This window comes from Garra rufa, chromosome 25 (assembly GCF_049309525.1).
Source record: "Garra rufa chromosome 25, GarRuf1.0, whole genome shotgun sequence".
NCBI classification, from domain to species: Eukaryota; Metazoa; Chordata; class Actinopteri; order Cypriniformes; family Cyprinidae; genus Garra; species Garra rufa.
The window spans coordinates 26,663,228-26,691,225 of record NC_133385.1 but is presented as its reverse complement, the minus strand read 5'-3'; positions in this window follow the sequence as shown (position 1 = coordinate 26,691,225).

Genomic DNA, 27,998 nt, shown 5'->3' with positions numbered 1-27,998 from the left:
CGGCCACAGCCACTACAGTCAATAGTGCTAGTGTGCATTAAAAACGTATGGCTGATGGACACTCAGGAGCCAGAGGGATGTGGCAGAAACTGCTCTCCTGGTGGACGGTTAAACAAAGAATCAGAGACACAATTACCCATTTTGTTTTCCTGGAGTGAGGAACAAAACCCAACACGGTCTCCCTGCCTGTTTCTCCTGCAGGCTAATACCTGGGTTTAAGCCTTGCGTTTGCAGTGCGAAACAGCGTCAGCATCAAAACATGCAGACCTGTACCCTGAGATCAAAGCGTGCGCTCCTAAATCAGATGGTTGGGCTTGACAGGTAGTAAAGATAAGGGTCATTCTGACTGTGTCAGAGAAAAAGAGCCCAGAAAAACTGCGCACGGACCTCACGGTAGGTATGAATGCACAAGGACAGCAGGATCACAGTGGTAGTTTGGCAGCCGATAGCTCAACGCTTTTACGTCTCTGACAATTACAGTTCCCTCTGACAGGGCGCACCGGTTCGATCTCGGTGTTAAGAGACTTTGTCAAATTAGCGGCCCGTCAAACACGAGGGCCGGACGGCTGCAGTCAGTCATCCTCCATTAACGCCGGCCCCTATTAGCTTTCCTGCGTAGCTGCGAACGATATAAGTGGTGGAGATACAGTCATTTATATAAACAGTGTCATGGTGCGACGGACACGTTCGGCCTTGGTCGCACCGTACCGTCTCAACTCGCCTCATCAGGTCCTGTGATCAGCCGTAGATGCATAATACATCAGACAGGCCATGAGCGTAGGAAGAGACATTCATCACTGTCCACCTTTCAAATTAGATCTCCCAGACAAGGCAATCAGTCATAGGCATCAGTATTCAGAGCTAGGTGAAGCTCATACCGAGATGCGCTCAGCTGGACTCTGGCTCCCTAGGGTGCCTTCCAATCCCCAGGACGCTCCGACACACTCCCCTAACAACTGTTTCTAGTGTTTAACCATACATACGGCTGAATCCGCTCTCCCAGCGGAGGTCCGGCAGCAGACAACGTCCCCTATCCTGGGCGCCCCCCCGAAATAGTCTCGGGAGCGTCTGTTCTGTCAGATTAACAACAGGGAAGTGTTCGGGATGGAGGCGGACAGATCCTTCTCCATCCTACACCTCACTGTTTTCCATTTCGTTTGTCGTTAGCGCATAAAAGGGAGTAATTCATGTCCATGTGAGCCTAAAGTACAAAACAAGGAATCATCCATTACAGCTAAAAGCCCTGACGGAGAGAATCGTAGAGAGTCTATAAAGATAAAAGCCGCTTCGGTAGCGAGGCCTTATAGATGGTGGCATTTGAAGATTGAACCGGGTTTACTAGATTAGGCTGAAGTCTCCAGAAGGGCTTTTGTTTTTCCTCGACTAACGCCACTTGTCATGCCAAACACACCGGCGGAGCTCTACCGGGGAGCTTGTGTTGACAAATTAATCATAGCGTTTACCAGAAAGAAGAAAAGTCATTTGATGTGACAAGCTATGTTGTCTTATTTGCGGTGTTATTATTTTTAGTCTGACATGAGCACGGATGACCTAACAATTTATTTAGCTTGGTATCACTGTAATGTTTTGTATGGGAAACAAACCATGAGAAGCCTGATGTATCTCTTTTTCTCTCTTGTTTCTTTTTCTGCCCCTGTGTCTCCTGCTTCCACTCCTTGATCATCCGTCTCAAGGTAAGGCAATTTTTTTTCTAGTCTTGTGTTCCATGCTATCTGCTAGCACATATACCATATCAATATAAAAATGACTCTTGGCACCAAAGGAAAGATATGTACACAAGCCTGAGTGAACCAAAGATGAACTCAAAGATGCATCACCTTAGGGTTCAGGGAGCTTCATTCATTTTGCATGTCTTTTTATAGGCCTAATTGGTTTTGGCGTCTCTGAGCACCTGCAGTCTGATGTAATCTGTATGCTGTATATTGTCAAATATTATGACTTGATTTAGGGTATTCACATCTTATCGATGCGAATTGAGACATTTGTACTGACATATAACCATATTTCAAAAGTGAAATACCTAAAGAAAACAATTTTATATGGCAGCATTTGGAATATTCTGCATTGACATAGTAATGGTTCTTTTTTGGCATCAGTGGTTCCATGAAGAATGTTTAAAATGCAAAGAACCTTTCCACTGTACAAAAGGTTCTTTATAGTGGAAAATGACTCATAAGGTTATTCAAATGATATTCACACTAAGAAAAATGGTTAAGAACTGTTCACTGAAAAGTTCTTTGAGGAACCCAAAATGGTTCTTCTTTGGCATCGCTGTGAAAGCAGTTTTTGAACTTTTATTTTTAGGAGTGTAAGTGAATATGTTGTTTTTTTCTTTTCTTTGGCCATTGGGTTTATTTTATCTCTGACCTTCTGCCAAAACAATATGTGATTCTACTTTTAAATTTAGATGAATCACAGGACTGTAATATAATTTACTAACCTTCCTTTTGGAATAACCTTTGCAGTCATAACATGATACCTTAAAATGCTGCTTACATAGGCAGCTCACTACATTTTGGAACAGCACAATAGTGTTTAAAATGTGTAACTTAAATTTAATCATCTTTATCTTATAGCCTCAATAAAAGAGATATCATTTAACAAAGTCCAGCTCATTTTGATGCTTTTGGACCTTTTCCAGATTTACTATGTGATAACATATAAACAAGCATACCGTTCGTTCTGGCAGGTTACATCAGTCAAATTCGCATCAGCTGATCTACATCTACCTATAGGAATACAAAGCCTATCTCAGCATCCATATAGATGCTCCTTCAGTATTATCAGCAGTTTTCGCATTGCTCAATAGCTAATTACCCTCCTCCATCCCCAGCTCCTCCTCTCGTCCAGTCAGGATTCGGCCTTCTGATTCTCCTTTGAATCAAACTAATTTCTAAATTCTAATGTTTCAGAACAGAACCATACCTCCAATCCAAAATGTATGATAATTGTCTATCATCTTTGACGATAGTGGTCCTGACAGAACTTATATTAAGCTTAGAGTTTGTCTTAACTCAGAGTACTTTTAGTTACAGTCTCTTTTTAATTATTACTTAAAGAACATACAATGCCAAATTTTTCATTCCACAGAAATCTGAGACTAGAGTCTTGAACAATTCTAGTGAAGATGATGACATAAATTTCCAGGGCATTGAATATACCTAGAAGCTCAGTCCAGCGAAGTCAGTCATCGCTGCTGTGGTGGAACAACAGTGAATCTGTCCCAGAACTGGCCGTTCTCCAGAATTGAGTGTCTGGGAAATAAGGCCCATAGTAAGGCCAGAGAGAGGCCTACAGTAATTCTAAATGAGTTATAGTCCTCTGTGACAGAGATGGGAGAAACTGTGCATGAAACAACATTCGCATACACATCAAGGCAGATAGTATGGAAATGGTGTAAAAGAAAAAAAAGTTGGAGGGTGCCAAACAGCATGTGAGAGTGTAAATCTGATATGTACATGTTCTGAAAACTAATTATATATGTAAACCACCAGTCACAATACATTACATCAGACTTACAGTACATGAAGCATAGTGGTTACAGCATCATACTTTGAGTATGTTTTTCTTTGAAAGGACTGGAAAAACAGAAGGAAAGCATATTACGCTTAGAACAGAGAGTTCTGGGGGGAAACATGCAGCAGTAAGCAAGCACAGGAACTTGGAAGAGGTGCCATCTTCCAAGCAGAAATGACCCAAAACATATGGCTAAAACCACAGGCTTTGAACCAAAAAGTTCTTGAGTGGCTCAATCAAGACACAAATCTCAATCCAATCGAACATCTCTGGAATTACCTGAAATTGAAGTTCACAAACATTCTCCATTCAATTTGATGTAGCTGTGTTTTTTGGCGTACTTTGCGGGCTGCTTGATGAATACAAAGGGACTGAATGCTTTTGTATTCATTGCTTAGACGTTTCTTTTTGTTTCCAAAGATCTCCAGATTTTTGTAATGCAGGTGGTAGTGCCAGGTATGTTCTGGTAAAACACCAGAACATCCTGAATAAAGAAATGAGGCAGTGTTTACAGGAACAGACGCTGAGAGCCAGGAAGAAGACGTATGCTTGCATCGGCCAAACACTTGCTTTTCTCTTGGAGCTGCAGTGTGTCACTGTCATGGTTTCCTTGAGGTTGCTAATTACCTCAGAGATGGAAACAATTAGCTTGGCTTGAGAGGTATCTCACTGTTGTTCTCTAAGTGCCGTCAAAGTCCTTCCATCCAACGAGGGTTTAATGTGAGCGAAAGGTGGCAGGAATAGACTCTGACCAGTAATTACTTGCGTAAACTCTTGAGTTACATTAACAAAACAACAAAGAATCCATCATTGAGTGCTCTTCAGGTATTATATAATGGCGAATATGACTGAGGAGAAACTGAAAAACAGGGTTCTTGAAAATGGCTAGTTTTACAAAACCCATTTTCTATCTTAAGGGAGGATATTTTGATGAAGAAAAAGAAGGGAAAAGGAGGAAACATTGCTTGAGCTGTTCAAACCCAGGATAGATTCTGGTGCCACAAGTTCAGACACAAAGATCTTGAAGTCTAAGGACAAGTGGGCCAGGAGTTCCTCTGTCAAATGACTGACAAAGTTATTTTTTTCCACATCACTTTAATTTTTCTCATCATGCCTTAAAAAAGGTTATGGCCCAGACATAAAAGTCAACACAAAAAGTCAAAAGAAGAGAGAGGGAAAAAGTGACAAAGACAAGTGGATACGTCTTCAAGAGCGACACATGCTCTCTTAAATTTCCCCTCTTGATGCTTGACGGGGCTTTATGAGGTGCTAGCACATGCAGGAGTAGGTGAGAGACTCATTTGTACTTTCTGAAGAGTAGAGAGGGAATGGAGAGAGGGCGATCAATAGCTGACAGGACGTGCATTCTTAACGTGACGGTAAGGTGGCTGAACAGGCCCCTCTGGGGCCGCTACAACTCAAGGCTCCACACCGTTCCTGCTCTGACAGGAAACGCACACCCTCCACACACGCGACACGCTCGACACCTCGTGCTGCTCCATAGAGACACCAGACTACGAGGAAAGGGAGTCGACCCGCAGGAAAGGCCAGCACCTACACTCTATTAGAGAAGAAATGAGAGAATGAAAAACACATTCGCTTCATTTTTTCCATAAAGCACCTGACAGCTCCTTGGACTCGTCCCCAGATTGTCCTGGCCCCTAATATTTTAGGATCTCAGTGTCTGTGGAGCTGTTCCTGGTTATTTATTGTTCCTTTAAGATGTCATGGATGGTGTCTTGCTCAACAAGTACTGATAAGATGGATTTCCCCAAACCGACTTTTTCCACAAGTAAAACAGCAAACATTGCTCACATGTGTAAAAACAAATCTTTGTCACATGAAATGTTGTTGGGGACTTGATCGAAGATGTTGCAATCAACATATCCTCATATTTTCCACATGAGCATCATGGCTCAGTGTGCACTAAGCCACAGGTCCAGCATTAATATTTTGAATCATTAGTGTAGCTTCTTTCTTAGAGAGCTTCTTAACCATTTTTACCAATTTTTCTCAAGAAAGGAAATATTTTGCTGAAGAAGGAAAGGAAACATTGCTAGAGCAGTTTGAACCTAGGATAGTTTTTGGTGCCGCAAGTTCAGATGCAGAAATCTTGGAGCCTGAGAACAAGTGGGTCTGTTCCTCCAACAGATGACTAACAGAATTAATTTCTTACAGCATCATTTTAATTTTTCTCATCATGCTTCAGAAAAAGGTCACGACCTAGATGTTCTTCACCTTCCGACCCTGATAGAAAAAGTCAGAACAAGAGAGAGAAAAGCTCAGTTTTTACTACATGTGTACTACAAAGTTTGTAGTCACAGGGAATGATGTTGAGGGGGAAAAAATGGGAAAAATGTAAAAAAAATGTTGCAAGCCAGATTTAAATGCATTTTTTCCATATGAACATCACGGCTCAGTGTGCACTAAGCCACAGCTCTGACATTCACATTTTGAATCATTTGTGGTAGTTAGAAAACAGGAGGAAAGTTGTTTGAAAATGTTGCAAGCCAGATCTGAACACATATTTTCCACATGAGCATCGTAGCTCAATGTGCACTAAGCCACAACTCTAACATTCACATTTGGAATCATTAGTGGTGCTTAGAAAAAAAGAGAGGAAGTTATATTAAAATATTGCAAGCTATATCTAAACACATATTTTCCACATGAGCATCATGGCTCAATGTGGACTAAACCACAGCTCTGACATTCACATTTTGAATTGGTAGTGGTAGTTCGAAAAAAGGAGGAAAAGTTGTTTTAAAATGTTGCAAGCCAGATCTGAACGCACACTTTCCAAATGAGCATCATGTCTCAATGTTCACTAAGCCACAGCCCTGACATTCACATTTTGAATTGTTAGTGGTAGTTAAAAAAAAGGAGGAAAGTTGTTTGAAAATGTTGCAAGCCAGATCTGAATGCACACTTTCCACATAAACATCACAGCTCCGACATTAACATTTTGAATCGTTAGTGGTAGTCAGGGGCGCTGCTAAGGGGCGGTGGGGGGGGGGAGTTAGGACAATTCTAAGGGCCCACGCACTTTAGGGACCCCCAGAGATCTGCTTTGGTGTGGTAGGTGGGGCCCAACCTCATAATTTGTCATAGGGCCCAAAATTGCGAGCGGCACCCCTGGTGGTAGTTACATAAAAAGGGGAACGTTGTTCGAAAATGTTGCAAGCTATATCTGAACACTGAACATTTTCCACATGAGCATCATGGCTCAATGTGCACTAAACCACAGCTCTGACATTCACATTTTGAATTCTTAGTAGTAGTTAGAAAAAAGGAGGAAAAAAGTTGTTTGAAAATGTTGCAAGCAAGATCTGAACGCATATTTTCCACATGAGCATCATGACTCAGTGTACACTAAGCCACACCTCTGACATTCACATTTTGAATGCTTAGTTGTAATTTCTTTCTTAGATCTTCTTAACATTTATTTTTCCTTTCACTTCGCAAAGACTCCAGAAAAACTCTTATTACTTGTTCATTCTCATGAACAGTAAATGAAGTTTCAGCAAAAAAAGGTCAATTGTCAATAGTGATGTGTAAAGCATGCTACTTTCAAATCAAGCAGCTTGCTGTTGGTCAACGCAGTTAAATCAATCACCTAACTTGAACTTTTTCACCATTGTGCGGAACTCTAAATCATGCAGATTACCTTAAAATGACTGGTTTGCCAAGCCATGGTAAATATAACTGTACCCTAAGGCAACTTTTGATTCACTGAACCTTTGCTTAACTCCAGCTTTAACAGGGTTATTTTTCCTTACTTGCAAACATTAGTATTGCCATCAGGAATTGCAAATCTAGTTTACATTCACACAAAATACATGCACATACAGCCAGATATGAAAACTCTGAAATATTGCTGCTTCATTACGTTTCAGACCACGTTTTACAGCAAAAATGAGATTGCGCTCATGGCAAACAGATAATCAATGACGAGTGAGGGAAAACGATTTTAATAGTTTCTGACCTCAAAGCAATAATTGATTCAATTCGCTCTATTCCAATCCATTTATTTGCAGCTAGGAGAGTCGACACCCACTTTTTTCCCCCATTTTTGTGGAAATGGCAGTAATGGCAGAGCCTCAGCTCTCTGGATCGCCGTAAGGAAACACAATTACTTACATGAAAGAGCCCGGCTTCCAAATGAGCTTTGCATTTAACTAGCAAAACAAGAAGGGGGGGCAGGTGTAAACCACGTCAAGGTTTCTACATTTCACAGGCACAGCCACTCAAATCAATAGCAATAATTTAATAAGAAAAATGGGTTTTGATTGAGAAAATGAATCGGTCCTCTCGTGTATCAAAGAATCCATTTAGAGTTGTGCCATTACCAGCTACTAGCGCTAATGAGTTGGAGGCTTGCTGCGTCTTGAGCAAACTGAACGATGCTGATGGCCGTGACCAATGTTTGTGTTTTGTAACATGCAATGGACCGTGTGTAATGTATCAGAGAGCAAGCACTGAATATAATAATTGTCTGATATCTGAAAGCTGTTTATGAATTATTTTATGTAACTACGTTGGCTGCCTTCACACAGCAGGTTTTTTTTTCTTGTCTTAAAAATCTGAATATGGCTACATTTGTAACTATATTGTCCTGTATTCTATAATGATCTATATATCTATCGTTGTATCTATCTGTCGTTCGTTCGTTTGTTCATTCTATATATCTAACATTTGTTCTTTCTATCTATCTACAGTATCTCACAAAAGTGAGTAGACCACTCACATTTCAGCAACCATTTTAGTATATCTTCTCAAGGGACAATACTATAGAAATTAAACTTGGATATATTTTAGAGTAGTCAATGTGCAGCTTGTATAGCAGTATAGATTTACTGTCCCCATACAGCCATTACTGTCAAAATAGCTGGCAACAAAAGTGAGTACACCCTAAGTGAACTTGTCCAAAGTGTCAATATATTGTGTTAGCACCATTGTTATCTGGCACTACCTTAATCATCCTGGGCGTGGAATTGACCAGAGCTGCACAGGTTGTTGCTGGGATCCATGTTGGAAAACTACCATTCTGCCTAGTTTCTGGAGGGAAGGCATCATGTTCTACTCCAGAATGTGCAGTACACAATGGAATCCATGTTTCCCTCAATGAACTGCAGCTCCTCAGTACCAGCAGCACTCATGCAGCCCCAGACCATGATGCTACCACCACCATGCTTGACTGGCAAGACACAATTTCCTTGGTACTCTTAACCAGGGCATCGCCACACATGCTGGACACCATCTGAGCCAAACAAATTTATTTTAGTCTTATCAGTCCACAGTACATGGTTCCAGTAATTCATGTTCTTGGACAGGTTGTCTTCAGCAAACTGTTTGTGGGCTTTCTAGTGAGCCAGCTTCAGATGATGCTTGCGTCTGGGACAACGCCTATGCAAACCGACTTGTTGCAGTGTGTGGCGTATGGTCTGAGCACTGACAAGCTAATCTTGTACTTCTGCAACCTTTAAAGCAATGCTGGCAGCACTCATGCACCTGAACAAGTGCTCAACTTCATTGATCGCACCAAATTTTAACTGCTCTAATACAAGACTTTGTATGGTCCTGTCAAGCAGACAAAAACATAAACATGATAAATGGGACATGTGGCTTTGCATGGTTAAACAACATACTGCTGTTATTACTTATTAATAATCATTTAAAATTTCACTTCATTTAAAATTTACTTTAATTTAAAGACTACAACAGTTGTAGTTATTTTAAATAATTACTATTATATCAAATAATTGTGACAGAATTACAGTATTGAAGACGCTCCTATAACCTGTGTATTTTACAATTTAAAACCTAATAAAACACCTGTTAGAAAATGTGCTTGTTAGTTCCCAGACATTGCGTGTATGTGTGCATGTGGCCCTTATTTGTTAGTGGATCATAAGAGAAAGACCAAAAAAATAAAAAAAAAATAAAAAAAACAGAAAATGGCTACAGAGAGAAAGAGTAAGGCACTGCAGGCAGCGGCCATGAGAGATCAGAAGAAAGCATAGCTTTGGCTGTGGTTGAAAAAGCGTCTGCTCCCCGTCTTATCCCATCATTCTCTCCGGTCTAGCTGGGCCGCCAATGGCAGTACATGAGTGTTAAAGCCCCCTCTTACCATGGACAAATATTCCTGTAGAATATATTGAATCAAATGCACTCCAGTATCACATCCAGGCTTGTAAGGTATACCCAGACCAATACTAAAGAGCTTAGCCTAGACCGGATAAACAATCAGACCGCCGAGTAACAGCAAAGCCCCTGTTTGTCGTTAAAGCTGAGTGAGTGAAAATGATAGACGGCTCGGGACAGGAAGCACAAATAAGCATTGCGCAGAGACGGGCAGGTTTGATTTGATCTGTGATGTTGGATAATGACAGTAAGAGCCATGTATTGTGTGTGTACGTGTGTGTATGTAGGGATTTATCTACACAGCAGCATATATACAGTGTGTGTCCAGAAGATAACAGTCACAGCAGCAGGCTCACAGTGTTGCTTGAATTATGGGCTGAGTGGCTGAACAAAATGTCCTGAACCTGCATTGAGGAGCCTTTTGAAGGGTTTTTGAACCCCTCACACACACTTTCACCCTGTCCCAAGTTATTAAAGGCATATTGAGAGGTCATCATCTTTATGTAACCACATACGACTGTTCTGTCAGGCCTTGAAACTCTCGCTCTCATCAGACAGCAGAGTTTTTTTTATTTGCGAATGGCTGTGAAATAATGTCTGCCTCCTTGCTTTAATCCAGTGCTTCGAAACATGAACTTGCCACACTGCGAAACTCTTTTTCTTTTAATCAGCTTTGTTGTGCAAGTAAAACATATCTAAGCCTACTTGCAACAAGATCGGAAGTAAAAAGTAAAAAGATATTAAGACTTGTTTTCAGAGAACATGTCTTGAATTAAAGTTATTTTTAACAAATTTGGCAGTGGAGTTCCTATTTTTTTTTTTTTACCATTTTTAAAAGCTTTATTAAGGCTTCAGGTTTGCTGTGCTTATTTGTAGGGCCATAAATTGTTAAACAATAAAAATATGGTCATATACAGTTGAGGTCAAAAGTTTACATTCCCCTTTCAGAATCTGCAAAATGTGAATTATTTTAGCAAAATAAGAGGGATCTTACAAAATGCATGTTATTGTTTATTTAGTACTGACCTGAATAAGATATTTCACATAAAAATGTTCAAAAATTTACACCCCCTTAATTCTTAATACTATGTTGTTACCTGAATGATCCACAGCTGTTTTTTGTTGTTGTTTAGTGATAGTTGTTAATGAGTCCCTTGTTTATTCTGAACAGTTAAACTGCCTGCTGTTCTTCAGAAAAATCGTTTAGGTCCCACAAATTAGTTGGTTTTCCAGCATGTTTTTGTATTTGAACCCTTTCCAACAATGACTGTATGAATTTGAGATCCATCTTTTCACACTGAGGACAACTGGGAGACTCATATGCAAATATTACAGAACGTTCAAATGCTCACTTATGCTTCAGAAGGAAAAACAATGCAATAAGAATGTAAAGATCAGGGTAAATTTTATTTATTTTTTTCCTCTGGGAAACATGTAAGTATTTTCTGTGGCCTCTGAAGGGCAGTACTAAATGAAAAAAAAGAAAGATATTTAGGCAAAATAAGAAAAATGTACATCTCCATTCTGTTCAGAAGTTTTCACCCCCGGCTCTTAATGCATGGTTTTTCCTTCTGAAGCATCAGAGAGCGTTTATTCCTTATGTAATAGTTCTGTAAGAGTCCCCCAGTTGTCCTCAGTGTGAAAAGATGGATCTCAAAATCATACAGTCATTGTTGGAAAGGGTTTAAATGCACAAAAATGCTGGAAAACCAAATAATTTGTGGGACCACCTGAAAGACATTTCTGAAAAACAGCGAGCAGTTAAACTGTTCAGAACAAACAAGGGACTCATGAACAACTATCACTAAACAAAAAAACACAGCTGTGGATCATTCAGGTAAGAACACAGTATTAAGAATCAAGTGTATGTAAACTTTTGAACGGGGTTATTTTTATAAATTCAACTATTATTTGTTGAATGTAAACATCTTTTTTAAGGCACTCAATCACAAGCAGGACCAAACGCGTCGCTATTCATTACCTCGTCTGGCAGTGGCACAAATTGTATCTTCACCTGCAGGAAGCCTCTATGACTCTCCTTTAGGCCTCCAGAGATTTCCCTTGGAGGAAGTGTGTCCCTGGCAGCTCGCGGTGAAGCTGCAGCGAGGGAACTTCAGAGTCAAAATGCCAGACTGAGTGTTTGACTCCTTTCAGCCCCTCACAGACGTTTTTAATGGAGTGCACTCTCTACCCTTCACGCAGCCACAGCAGATGGAGTTGGCTGTTATCCTGCTTCTCTGTTTCGCCACCTCTCCTTTTCTCTTTACTTCTTCCTTTTTTCCCTCTCGCTTTTTGTGCTTTATATTCTGATCTGTGCTGAGGAGAGATCATTATATCATGTTAGTCACTTCAAACCAGGTTTTATTTGAGAAATGGGCCTATATTATGAAAAACGGACTTCATTCTTTTGATATAAAGAAGTTTGATGTAGAAGAATTGTAACTTTCAGAACTCAAAACGTCAGGAAGAACAGCTTGCTCAGAGATTGTCATAATTGAGAGCTCATTAACTTATGACTGCCTACATTTACATTTACATCCGATTAAACAACAATGTGAACTGTTACTAAACTAGTCGATCAAAACAATGTTATAAGCAAGTCTCTAGGTTACAATAGAAAAAACAGTCACAATGTGATATAGGGCAAAGTAAAATCAAAGAAAAAAATAAAAGCTGATTGTTAAGCACATAATTCTGACTTTTATACTACTTGGCTGCAAAATGCAAAAGGATATTTTGCCTAATGCATTGTTTCCATTTATGTCATGTAGCATTGTCATTTAATTACTACTCTTTTTTTTTTTAACAAAGCTGAAATAATATATATATATTTGAAAATTTATGAAAATGTGTATATATATATTTATATATATTGTAGGTGAACAACTTAAACAGACAATGTAAATAAAAAACCCGTAAAAATGAGAAATGTTGCCTTTGCAACTAACTGAAATAAAATCAAAATAATTATTTGCTGTTATAAATAAATAAATACATAAATAAATAAGAAATGCTGCTTTTGCAACTAACTGAAATAAAATCAAAATAATTATTTAATGGTTATTTGCTGGGAAAAAAGGAATAAAAATTAAATAGAAATGTTGCTTTTGCAGCTAACTGAACATTAAAATAATTATTTGTTGGGGGAAAAAACACAAATAGAAATGTTGCCTTTGCAGCTAACTAAAATAAAATTAAAATAATTATTTGCTGGGAAAAAGGAAGAAAAAAAATAAAAGAAATGTTGCCTTTGCAACTACCTGGAATAAAAAAAGTTCAAATATTTATTTGAAGAAAAGAATGTTGCCTTGACAATTATCTTCACAACTAACTGAAAAAAAAAAAAAACTTAAAAATAAATGTTACCTTTGCAACTACCTGAAACAAAAATCTAAAATATTTAATTGAAAAAAAAAAGAAAAGAAAAGAAAAGAAAGCTTAAAAAAAAAATGTTGCCCTGGCAATTATCTTCAAGAAAATTTAAATACAAGATGAAGAACGTAAATAAAAATGTTATATTAAAATGTAATATTAATATTACGTAATATTAAAAATGTTGCCTTTGCAACTAATCGAAAACCAATCAAAATAATTATTTACTGGAGAAATAATTAAAAAAGAAATGTTACCTTTGCAACTACCTGAAATAAAAGAGTCTAAACATTAAGTTTAAAAAAAAGAAAAGAAAAGAAAAGAAAAGAAAAGAAAAGAAAAGAAAAGAAAAGAAAAGAAAAGAAAAGAAAACTTAAACAAGAGCTAGAAATGTTGTCCTGGCAATTATCTGAAAAAAATATATATATAAATACTAGATGAAGAAGTTCAAGTACCAAAATACTATAAAGTAAGTTCAAGTACCGAAATTACTAGAACTGAGATAAAAATAAATGATTAGCTAAAAAGAAATACTGAAAAGAAAAACAAAGTAATAAAATTATAAAAGCTCGAAACAAAATTGCTAATAATTGAACTTAAAATATTGTCAGATTGAAAAAGCTAAAAATATAAACACAAAAGCTACTCCAAAATATTAAGAAATATTATAATTATTATATAAATACTCAAATAATACTACAGCGGTGTCCTTGGCTGTGATCGTCGTGTCAAACAGCAGTTTTGCATTCAGTGTAAATGTTGCTGGTAGAAACTTGTCGCATCGAGCTTGTTTAGGACACATGTAAAGGTTAGAAAACTGGCAAAAGATAGTGAAAGAAACGTTATGACTTTCTAGTACAAACAACCTTATGTGTATTTCAGAGGGGAAAAACAGCATATTTTACACTTTTTTTTGTAGGCATTTTAAGTTAGTAGCTGATCTAATAGGGCACAAAGTACTAGTAGTGTGAGAGTGTGTGTGTTTGTGTGTAAGAAAGGGGGGTGTAATGGTAAAAATAAGAACCCCGGCAGGAGCGGAGCGGCAAGGTCACCTCTGCTGTAGCCAGGCTGGGCCGGGCCGGGCAGATCGAAGGCACGGTGAAGGGGCTGCCTTAATACAGGCCCAGTCTCTCAGGAATGCTTCAAGAGATTCTCCTGCCATACCTGAGGCGGCCGCTCATTTATCTGGAATGCGCCGCTCCGAACTGCTAACGACCAGCTCAAATTGGACTATTTTTTCCTATTTGTCAGGCAGCCAGCTGCACTGGCTCCAGCGCGCATCTGTGCGGACGGAAAAGGCATAGGACAAAGAAAGTTTGCTGCTCGTTTTTCTTGCCTCCTTTCTAGTCTGCGGCTCTATTTCTTTCAGAAGCCATACGTCTATCCGTCTGCCGGTTGTCGGCGTGTTCTTGTCATTTATCAGTCTTGGGTGTTCGGCCCAGGTTTCAGAGGTGACTGGGGTTTGCGGCGTCATTCACACAGACGTTTTTGAGCTATTTATGGAGGAGGGGCTTCTTACCAGGAGTTGTAATCTGGTTTGGGTTTGACGATATAAATCTGTAGATGTGGTTTGTTTGAAAGACTCGTTTAAAATGTGACACTCAGAACGCCGCTGCATCACAGAAGCGTCAGTTGTATGTGTTAAGTTTGATCGATAATCATCTTTTTTTTTGTATATTTAATATTGCATAAAATAGTATAATATTAATTGTCAAATATACATTTATAGTGTTATAAATATATTTGTTATAAAGATATTTGTGGCCTAGCAAAAACACGTTAAAGACGGAGTCATTTGTTAATGACATTGTAACTAAATGAATGGGTTATGCAAGCGCACGTATTTCCATGTCTCAGTTTTAATTTTGTTTCCAGAGTTTGAGCCGTCTAACTGCAAACTCTGACCAACTCAAATATTTACCATTCTGTACCGTCTCAAGGAACACATAATTAATTTGAGCAGAGTGCGTTTTAACACTTAATTATTTAACTTTTCAGCCCTTCCTCCCTTTCGCTCTTCTGACCAGATGTTACCATCTAGACCAGCTTTCGTTCTTTTGCCTGTCCTTTACCTGTTTTAAGAAACTGCTTTATTTTTAACAGTTTATTTTGTTTTACTGTTTTTTCTTTTTGTTAGTTCTGTTTGATTTTACTTGTTTTTGTTTTATTGTTTTGTTTTTCTTTTTGTGTTAGTTTTGTTGTCTTTTTTCTCAATTTTGTTTTATTGTTTTGTTTTTCTTTTACAGTGGTTTTTTTCTTTTTCTCCTTTTGTGTTAGTTTTGTTTTGTCTTTTTCCTTGATTTTGTTTTGTTTTATTTTTCTGTTTTTTTTTATTGTTTTGTTTTTCTTAGTGTTGTTCTGTCTTTTGTCTTATTTTTGTTTTATTGTTTTGTTTTCCTTTTTCTTTTTGTTTGTTTTTTCTCCTTTTGTATTAGTTTTGATTTGTCTTTTTTCTTGACTATTGTTTTGTATGGTGTTTTTTTTTTTTTTTCTTGTTTTGTCTTTTTGTGTTAGTTTTGTTTTATTTAGTTTTTTATTGTTTAGTTATTTTTTTGTTTGTTTTTTCTTCTTTTGTATTAGTTTTGTTGATTTTGTTTTGTTTGTTCTGTGTGGTGTTGTGTTAGTTTTTTGTCTTTTTTCTTGTATTTGTGGTAACACTTTAGTAAGTTTCATTTTAGTTAACATAAACTAAGAATGAACAATACTTCTACAGCATTAATTAATCTTAGTGTTAATTTCAACATTTACTAATGCATTAAAATCAAAAGTTGTGCATGTTAACATTAGTTAATGCACTGTTAATTAACATGAACTAACAATAAATGACTGTATTTTTAATAACTAACATTAACAAAGATTAATAAATACTGTAATAAATGTATTGTTTATTGTTTAATGCATTGTTCATGTTATTTAACACATTAACTAATATAACCTTTTTGTAAAGTGTTTCTGTTTTTTTACTGTTTTGTTTAGTGTTTTTTGTAATTTTTTTCTTGTTTTGTTTTCTTGTTTTGTTTTTCTTTTGGTGTTTAGTTTAGTCTTATTTTGTTTTTTATTGTTCTCCTTTTGTATTATTTTTCTTCTTGATTTTGTTTTGCTTGTTCTGTTTGGTGTTGTGTTAGTTTTTGGTTATTTTTCTTGTTTTTGTTTTCTTGTTTTGTTTTCCTTTTGGTGTGGTGTTTTTTTCTTTAGTTTTGTTTAGTCGTTTTTTCTTGTATTCGTGGTAACTCTTTACAGTAAGTTTCACTGTAGTTAACATGAACTAAGAATGAACAATACTTCTACAGTATTTATTAATAGTGTTGATTTCAACATTTACTAATGCATTAAAATGCTGTGCTTGTTAACATTAATTAATGCGCTGTAAATTAACATGAACTACAATGAACAACTGTATTTTTAATAACTAACATTAACAAAGATACTTTGTTCATGTTAGTTAATACATTAACATTAACTAATAGAACCTTTTTGTTTCTGTCTTTCTTTTGTTTTTTTCTTTTTCTTTGGTGTTTTTTTTTAGTTAGTTTTGTTTTGTCTTTTTTTCTTGTTTTGTTTTTCCTTTGGCTTTGTTTTGCTTTTGTTTTGTTTTACTTTTTTTGTGCGTGTTTTGTTTTGAAAGGGTGATTATAAAAGTCTGTGTTTTTTTCTTTTGGTTTTGTTGTGCTTTTTGTTTAGCAGTGTTTTCTTTGTGTCATTTTGTTTTGTTTCACTTAGTTTCACTTTACTTTGTTTTCCTTTGTTTAGTTTTTTTTAAGGTGTGTGTGTTTTGTTTTAACAGGGTAGTTACATAGCAATTAACTAAAGCTTTCGGTTTCTTTTGCCAAAATGACTTTCCTTCTACTTTTCCGAGAACATAACTATGAAAAACCAAAGTGACGAATGTTAGTTCACCGGCTTTTTTCCTTCTCATGCTAACTTGTTCTTTTCTTTTTCCCGAAACTTACCTAATTAGGCACCTGCAGCTGTGTTTTGTGTTCAGTTGGCGTCTACCTGTACGAGTGCTTTTGTCTGCGTGACACCGCATACTAGTTTAAATTTCCTACTGCTTCATCTGTTGAAAACCACAGTGTTTAAACAGTTCCTTTAACATGAGAGCAAAGCGCAGCGTGCAAGACTGCTGAAACCAGTGTTCGGCGGTGAAGACGGGCCATTGTCTTAACGTAATACTGATGCAGCAGCAAATTGTCTGCATAGACTCGACTTGTCTTGGTTTGTTTGGATGATGTAACCTTTTTGCAATCAGGCCTTCGGCAGCTTTCTCTTCTTTCATGTGTCCTGTAATGCTGTACGTGTGGATTTCTTTGAAACAATCTGCATACTTAAAGTTGGATGTCACTTCAGGCCTGGTGAAGTTCATAATTGGCTGTATTGTTTTGCATGATGTCTCGTCGGGACAGTTCAGCTAATTAAAGGGAGGAACCTTACATTGCAGAGTCCATGGCTGCTCCTAAACCCAGTGATCTGCCTACACTAACATCATTAGGTAAGGCATCATAGGTGCACACCCGAAACAATGACTTTTCGAATGGTAGGCAGAATAATTATGCAACCATCTAAATAAAGAAGCTTACGTATCTACTAAAGCCATTCCCATAATGCATTACAATAGGGATTTGGACAAGAGAAATGTTGTTTTGAATGTAATCAGTTCTAATACATGTCTATAAATAATAATAATTATATATATATATATATATATATATATATATATCCTTCATTTCAAGGAGATCAATACATTTAGGAGTCCTTGCCATCAAATTGTATTACAATATTGCTTGCTTAGCATAAACATAACTCCAGACTACTGAAATCACATCAATTATTCAATCGGTTGAGCAGATTATAAGTAGAGTCAAAATGTTATATTTTGATGCTATTATATAATTTTTATGTAATTTTAATTATATAAGAATTCACAGAATGTGTAATTAATAGCTGCTCCCCATAATAAGTCACATTAAGTACACAAAGTTCACTATTATTACAGTACTTGCGTAAAGTACTGTCATAACACGGATTACTCGTCGAACATGTTACTGCATCACGAAAACATTACGCCGCCCTGCTGCGCTTCCATCACAAATTAACTGTTGGCTAAACTCCCATGAAACACCCGCTTCACTTAAACCAGCATAAAGTATGAATTCCTATTGATTTAAGGTGACAGTTTTCTTAACAAGCGCACCGTCAGCCATCTCCATGTGCAAAGTGAACAGCCCGATCCCTCAGTGGGGGGAAAAAAAGACAGATTTACCCTCTACCTTCTGATGTAGAGGCTAGCCGTACTGACAAGGTGTGAAAAGAGTCATGATCGTCTATTTTCTAGCCTTCAGATCGCGCTTTGATGGCCTGTCAGAGCTTTTAAAACGACTCTCTGAGAGAATCGCGGCTACATTATAATACGTACGCGGCACATGTCCTGATAGACAGCGGCACTCGCTGAAATATCGGTCTATTTCTGCTTCGTCCTGTCCGACTGAAAGATGATTTTATTAGATGTCTGAGGTGTGTCATTGCATTAGCACTTAATACAGTTTAATCTCTTAAGTGACAACGTTGTTGTTTATGCATGCGTGTCTCATCTCGTTCTGTCTCCATCTGTCTTCGCGCATCTCTTTGTGTCTCCTTACGTCTCCCAGCGTCTTTTCTCGTCTCCTTTGTTTATTTGTTGTTGCTGAGGTGAGGTGTGACAGGACGGCCTGCGCTGCCTCTATCTCTCCCTGCACGGTATAACAGGAAGTGACACATAGTGGGACGGTGTGACACGCGGAAATCAAAGTTGATGGCTGATGACAATATAGAGAGACTCAACACACCTGTGTGTGTCAGTTAGGATGTATTAATGGACAACCTGCTGTGAATATTGTGTATTGGTAGCTTACTTTTACTTGTTACTTGTTTGTTGCTTGCTTTCTAAGTAAATGGACTAACCATATTTTTACTATAAACAGGCGAAAAATCCCATAGACATGCATTTAAGGAGGGGCCCGAGTAACCTTAGAGACTGGGAGGATTTTGGGCTGGTTAACAACCACATAGAGCACCTTGGCAACCTCCCAGAACACCCTCAAAACCACATAGCAATATTCTAGCAAACTCCTAGAACACCTTCTCAAACACATAGCAACATTCTAGCAACCCTCTTAGAACACCTTATCAACCACATAGCAACATCCTAGCAATCTTTCAGAACACCTGACCAACCACATAGCTACATTCTAGCAACTTCCTAGAACACCCGATCATCACATAGCAACATCCTAGCAACCTCCTAGAACACCAAATCAACCACATAGCAACATTCGAGCAACCTCTCAGAATGCCCTATCAACCACATAGCAACAGCCTTACAACATCTCAGAACACCCGATCAACCACATAGCAACATTCTAGTGACCTCCTAGAACACCTGATCAACCACATAGCAACATTCTAGTGACCTCCTAGAACACCTGATCAACCACATAGCAACATTCGAGCAACCTCTCAGAATGCCCTATCAACCACATAGCAACAGCCTTACAACATCTCAGAACACCCGATCAACCACATAGCAACATTCTAGTGACCTCCTAGAACACCTGATCAACCACATAGCAACATTCTAGTGACCTCCTAGAACACCTGATCAACCACATAGCAACATTCGAGCAACCTCTCAGAATGCCCTATCAACCACATAGCAACAGCCTTACAACATCTCAGAACACCCGATCAACCACATAGCAACATTCTAGTGACCTCCTAGAACACCTGATCAACCACATAACAGCATCCTAGCAACCTCTCTAAACACCTTAACAACCACATAGCAACATTCTAGCAACCTCCCAGAACACCCGATCAACCACATAGCAACATTCTAGTGACCTCCTAGAACACCTGATCAACCACATAACAGCATCCTAGCAACCTCTCTAAATACGTTAACAACCACATAGCAACATTCTAGCAACCTCCCAGAATACCCAATCAACCACATAGCAACATTCTAGCAGCTTCCTAGAACACCCGATCAACGACAAAGCAACATCCTAGCAACCTCCTAGAACACCCAATTGACCACATAGCAATATCTTAGCAACCTCTCAGAACAACCGATCAACTACCTAACTGCACCCAATCAACCTCTCTAAACACCCAATCAACCACATAGCAACATTCTAGCAACCTCCCAGAACACCCGATCAACCACAGAGCAACATTCTAGCAACCTCTCAAAACACCTGAGCAACCACATAACAGCATTCTAGCAACCTCTCTAAACACCCGATCAACCACATAGCAACATTCTAGCAACCTCCCAGAACACCTGATCAACCACATAGCAACATCGTAGCAACCTCCTAGAACACCTGATCAACCACATAGCAACATTCTAGCAACCTCTTAAAACACTGTAAAACCACATAGCAACATCCTAGTAACCCTTTAGGACACCTGATCAACCACATAGTGGCATTGTATCTCAACGTCTCTAAATAACCTAACAACCACATAACAACATCCTAGGAACCTCCTAGAACATCCAATCGACCACATAGCAACATCCTAACAACCACTTGGATACCCCCGATCAACCACATAACAACATAGCAACCTTCTAGAACATCTGATCAACCACATAGCCACATCATAGGAACCTTCTAGAACACCCGGTCAGCCACATACCAACATCCTAGCAACCACACAGCAACAAGCTAATGAGCCTTAGAACACCTAAGTAACAACACGGCAACATGCTAACAACCACATAGAATACCCTAGCAACCCCATAGGAACTTGTCAACATTCACTTGGGACACCTTAAGAACCTCACAGTAAACACACAGCTGCTGAAACCATTCAAAACACCCTAGCAACCACACAGCAACATGCTGACAACCACACAGAACATTGTAGCAACCACACAACTACTGAAACCATTAAGAATACCCTAGCAACCACACAGAGTATTGTCGCAACCATGCAGCTACTGAAATCACTCTCAACACCCTAGCAACCACCTAGAAAACACATAACAACTTGTGAACACCTATTTGGAATACCTTAGCAAACTGCATAGCAACCACACAGAACATTGTATCAACCGCACAGCTGCTGAAACCACACAAAACATTGTAGAAACCTTAGCAACCCCTAACAACTTGTGCACACCTACTTGGAATACCTTAGCAAGTGCATAACAACCACACAGGACACTGTAGTAACCTTGCAGCTACTGAAAACACTTATAACACTCTAGTAACCACATAGCAACGCATTAACACCCATTTGAAACACTTTAGCCACCCCATAGCGACCACACAGAACATTACAGTATATCAACCACACAGCTGCTGAAACCACTCAGAGCACCCTAACAACCACACAGAACCATACTAATAACCATCTAGAAAACCCTAGCAACACCTACTTGGAACATCTTAGCAACCCCATTACAACAGCACAGAACACCCTAGCAACCACAAAAACAGCACCTTGGCAACCACCCAGGATCTAATATACATACTAATATTTTATTTATTTGTACACAAACAGTTGTGAGATTTACAGATATGATCATGATTATTTGGTCCATCCAAAGTGCAAAATTTTCATCTGCATCTCCAAAAGTGCGTTCAGTGTTTGTTTTTGTTTTTTTTCCATGAGAATACATTAATAGTTTGGGTGAAAAACGGGCAAGTTTTACATATTCTTTACGTGTTTACTGCACACTCCTGTACAACAAGTGAAGCAGAAATTTAATTGTAACTAATTAGCTCCCAAGAGGATTAATTGGATCCGCTGTCTTTATTCCCCAGTTTACCTGGGATATGCAAATGCCTCTAGTGAGAGACAGAGAGAGAGAGAGAGGGAGTGGTAATGCAAGTTTCGATGAAGCGAAGTTGAAATTAGTTCGTAACAAGCTTAATTTCTGTCACATCACCCTGTTCGCTCTCTCCCTCTTGTGCCTGCAGCACTGTGGAGCCTGCCTAATTGAAAGCGCTCATATCGGTGTCATCCGACGTTACCCTGGTTCAGGAGCCAGGTCACAGCGAGCCTTTTGTTCTTCCATGAGCCAGATCTGAGCAACATTAGGCGTTAATGATAATGACACACACTCGGCACTGCTCTGAACCGCACTGAATTTAAGTGTTCGGAACGGGAAACTGTGTTCCTCTGAGAGAGGTGTTCGGTTACTAAAAAGGACAGTTGTTTCATTCTGATGATCTCACATGAGAGACGAAGAGGCAAGAACAACACCTTCAGCTCCAACACCCTACCACCATCTGTCCACCTTGACTTTGAGACAAACTAACTTATCTGGGATAGGACCTTCTCTCGTCGACATTCCGGCTCAAGTTCAACCCTGTTTGTCCCGTATTAGGATTTGGCCGCTGGGATATTGTTCATTCTCTCCTTGACAAATGGGCCAGGCGGGGTGAAGGGTTAAAACAACTATTTTATAGCCAAAACAGGATATTGGGTCTCGCTGAGATAGTACAGCTAGGATACGCAAATAGAATGGGCGGGGAGAGGGAGAGAGTAAGAGGATGTGGGGCTTTGCACAACTTTATTTCCTGTTGTGTTTCTATAGTAACCAACAATCAAGTTTCCATTGGCTGTGTAGTGTGTACACAATGCAGGTTGATATGGTTGTCACTCCACTTTTAAGTGCTTAATTCTGTTCTGTACACACAAAATTTGGTTGTAAAACCGAATTCACTTTCATTCAGTTTGTGATGATGTACAGTACCAAATTAAACTAGTTGCAAACTACTGAACTGATGTCTCTTTTGGACACTGTTCTAAAATACAATTCACTCCCATTCAGCTTGTGAAAGTGTGTACAGAACCAAATTTGACCTAGTTGTGAACTATTAAACTGATGTCTCGTTTGGACACTTCTAAACTTAATTCACTTACATTCAGGTTGTGATGTTGTGTACAGAACCAAATCGAACTAGTTGCGAAGTATTGAACTGATGTCTCTTTTGGACAATTATAAAACCAAACTCACTTCCATTCAGCTTGTGATGGTGTGTACAGAACCAAAGTGAACTAGTTGCGAAGTTTTGAACTGATGTCTTCTTTGGACGATTATAAAACCAGATTCACTCCATTCAGCTTGTGATAATGTATATAGAACCAAATCGAACTACTTGCAAAGTATTAAACTGATGTCTCTTTTGGACCAATATAAAACCGAATTCACTTCCATTTAGGTTGTGATGCTGTATACAGAACCAAATTGAACTAGTTGTGTACTATTGAATTGGCGTCTCTTTTGGACTCTTCTAAACCCGAATTCACTTTCGTTCTGGTTGTGACAGTGTGTACAGAACCAAATCTGACAGTGCATAGAAAACCAAATCAAACTGGTTTCAAACTATTGAACTGGGATCTTTTCTGGACACTGTTCTAAAACCGAACTCACTTTCATTCTGGTTGTGACAGTGCCTACAGAACCAACTCAAACTAGTTGCAAACTATTGAACTGGCATTTCTTTTAGACACTATTCTAAAACTGAATTCACTTCCATTCAGGTTGTGACAGTGCGTACAAAATCAAATCAAACTAGTGGCAAACTATTGAACTGGGATCTCTTCTGGACACTGTTCTAAAACCGAATTCACTTCCATTCAGGTTGTGACAGTACATGCAGAACTAAATCAAACTAGTTGCATACTATTGAACTGGCGTCTCTTTTGGACACTGTTCTAAAATTTGAATTCACTTCCATTCAGTTTGTGACAATGCGTACAGAACCAAATCAAACTAGCTCTGTACTAATAAACTGGCATCATCTGTTCTAAAACTAAATTCACTTTCATTCTGGTTGTGACAGTGTGTACAGAACAAAATCAAGCTATTTACAATCTATTGTACTGTTGTCTCTTCACTGTTCTAAAACAGAATTCACTTTAATTCTGGTCGTGACAGTGCATACAGAACCAAGTCAAATTTTGAACTGGCATTTCTTTTGGACATTGTTCTAAAACTGAATTCACTTCTGTTCACATTGTGACAGTGTCTACAAAACCAAATCAAACTAGTTGTGAACTACTGAACTGGGGTGTCTTCTGGACCCTCTTCTAAAACCGAATTGACTCCCATTCTGGGTGTGACAGTGTGTACAGAACTAAGTCGGACTAGTTGCGTACTATTGAACTGGCATCTCTTTTGGACACTGTTCTAAAACCGAACCCTCTTCCATTCTGGTTGTGACATCGCGAACAGAACCAAAATAAACTAGCTGCAAACTATTGAACTGCCGTTTCTTTTGGACACTGTTCTAAAACCAAACCCAGTTCAATTCTGTTTTTGACAGTGTGTACAGAACTAAGTCAAACTAGTTGCATACTGTTGAACTGGCATCTCTTTTGGACACTGTTCTAAAACCGAACCCACTTCCATTCTGGTTGTGATATTGTGTACAAAACCAAATCAAGCTATTTACAATCTATTGTACTGTTGTCTCTTCACTGTTCTAAAACTAAATTCACTTTAATTCTGGTTGTGACAGTGCGTACAAAACCAAATCAAACTGGTTGCAAGCTATTGAACTGCCATTTCTTTTGGACACTGTTCTAAAACCAAATTCACTTTCGTTTAGGTTGTGACAGTGTGTACAGAACCAAATCGAACTAATTGCAAACTACTACTGAACTGGTGTCTCTTTTGGACCCTGTTCTAAAACCGAACCCTCTTCCATTCTGGTTCTGACAGTGTGTATAGAACCGAATCAAACTAGTTGCAAGCTGTTGAACTGCTGTATCTTTTGGACACTGTTCTAAAACCGAACCCACTTCCATTCTGGTTCTGACAGTGTGTATAGGACCGAATCAAACTAGTTGCAAGCTGTTGAACTGCCATTTCTTTTGGACACTGTTCTAAAACTGAATTCACTTCCGTTCAGGTTTTGACAGTGTGTACAGAACCAAATCAAACTAGTTGCAAAGTATTAAACTAGTGTCTGTTTTGGACAGGTAACTAGGGGTAAATAGAGTTTGGTTGAAGCTTGGTTTAAGCGTTTTGGGGTGTCTTTGTGGTAGAGAAACATTCACATGGAAAGTTTTACTGGCATAAATGTGTAAAATGCATTTCGAGAGTTTGGAAAGAGTCTCAACAATAATTTAGGGGATTCACTCAATCTAAACATGGCTGTAATTTTGCAGTGTTTTGCACTAGGAAAACTTTTGAACTGAGTATTTTAATGATAGGAATGCATAACGTGTTTTGGAGTGTAGAAAGAGTGATTGATTTGAAATAAAGTTGCCAAATTAGACCAGAAATATCAACATTGGATTCAACAAATGACGTAAGTTTTCGACTGGGTTGTCTTTTTCTATTATTTGAACAGTGGCAAACAGGGAGTGTTTGAAACTTGTTAGAAAATCTTCCTTAGAGTCAGTTAAGTTCAGCTCTTGATTTCTAGGGCCTTAATCATTAGCTGGTTTAGGTTTTGTTGAGGAATATGACCTCATAACCATGAGCAGACACTGTGCAGACGCTTTCATCTTGGAAAGAGGTCTATTTTTGGCGACAGTTTAACAAAAGTCCTCCTCGACGCTCTGCCTTGTCAGTGTTTGTAATCAGAGCACTGGAACGTAGCGCATAAGAAACCAAGGGTAGGCTCAGCGGGGAAACTGTGAGCAAGGGAAACCGAGATCTGGAATGCCTGCATTTAGCAGCTGTTACATCACTGGACTTTTCCATTCTCCGCTCCACCAAAAGCTGGGATGCGTTTCTTGTCCAGACCAGCACGCAGATGGAGCTCCTGCAACCTTTCCTACTTCCCTTCCCGTCTGAGGCCTGCATTTGTTTAAAGCCAGATAACTGGAAATTGTTTGTTGCGTCTCGTTCCTATTCCCGAAACTGTCATCTTTTGGCAACTCAGGATTTGCAAAGTCAAATCTGATTCCAAAATGAATCCTGGTGCCACTTTTTTTTCACCCCCTCCATGGATAAAAAAAAAAGAAATGGCGATATTACGAAAGTAACAACTCATTAAAAAACTATTTTAGGCTCACATTTCATCAGTCACAAAACAAAACATGTAGTTAGTGACAATTTGCATCCTATTACACTTTGTAGACTTGTTTCTCAACTGAAATAAGCAGCAAAACATTAAATTAGAGGGTTGTAAGTTGCAGAGCTGGATTGTCAATGATAGGATGTGTTGTTCGGCGTTTGGCAGCGGGAGGAGGGAAGTAACGCAGGTGGCGGTTTGGAGTGAGATTAGCCTGTCCTGCTGGACGCTGATAAGACGCCCAGTGTCCATGCATATCATACTCACTGACTCACTCGCTGAATTTACACGGAGAGATAGATGAGTCTGTCTAGGGATATTCCTTAAAAAGTAGTGGGAAAATAAATTACATAAGTACGGAGCAAGATTTCCAAGTTAGCACCTACGCTTATATCTACATATTTAAAGATAGTTTGCACCATGGAAGTGAGCCATTTTCTGAATGTGTGAGACTTCTGATTCATTAGCCGCTGTAGGTAAATATCTAGAAGAAAATGCAGTAGATGGTAAAACAATTTATGATGCAAACCATGTGTTTAAGATTATGATAATAAATTAAAATAAGAATTTGTACAGTTTAAATAACTGGAAGTAAATGATACCAGAAATGTACATTCAAATTACTTAAAATAAGTACTTTAAAAATAAGGTGTATGATACAAATAAAAAAATCCTACAATAATATTCTGAAATAAAAAAAATATATATATATATAATTATGAAATTATTTCTAATTATATTTTGGTTAGAGTTTGACAGCTAAAAACAGTAAACATTTATTGATTTATTTGTTTGTTTATCATAATTGAATCATGTATTTACAAATTAAATTAAAACAATGAAATGTAGCCATGAAGTATTTGCCAGTAAAATAAACAGCAATTAAGTTCTTTTTTATAATTTATTTAGTGATCTAATTAATTATTCAATTATTCAAATATTTATGTAATAATATTATTATTATTATTATTATTATTATTATTATTATTATTATGAATTCAATTTGTTAAATATTTATGTAATATTCATCATTATTATTATTATTATTATTATTATTATTAATTTATTTAGCTAAATATTTGTAATATTCATTATTACAATATTACATTATTAGACTTCATACTTTTTATTAATACAAGTTTTTTTCTAATTCATTCTGTGATACCATTAATTATTCAAGTATTGAAATAATTATGTAATATTCATTATTATTATTATTATTATTATTATTATTATTATTACTTATTTTTAATAGTATGTAATTATTATTCATTGAATTAGGTAAATATGTTTGTAATATTCAATATTACAATATTAGATTACTAGACATCATACATTTAATACAATTAATTTTCTAATTCATTCAGTGATTCAATTAATTATTCAGTTATTGAAATAATTATGTAATTATTATAATTATTATTATTATTATTATTATTATTATTAATAATGTAATTACCTAAATATTCATGTAATATTCATTATTGTAATATATTATTAGGCGTCATACTTTTTATTAATACAAGTTTTTTTCTAATTCATTTAGTGATTCAATTAATTATTCAAGTATTGAAATATGTAATATTAATTTGTTATTGTTATTAATTAGATTAGCTAAATATTTATGTAATATTCATCATTATTGTTATTGTTGTTATTATTGCTATTATTATTATTATTATTATTATTATTATTATTAAAATGCATACAAATAAAGATTTCATACTTTTGATTTTTTTTTCTAATTCATTCAGTAATCCAATGGATTATTCAGTTATTTAAATATTTATGTAATATTCATTCTTCTTCTTCTTCTTCTTCTTCTTCTTCTTCTTCTTCTTCTTCTTCTTCTTCTTCTTCTTATTATTATTATTATTATTATTATTATTATTATTAAAAATGTATCTGTTATTATTATTATTA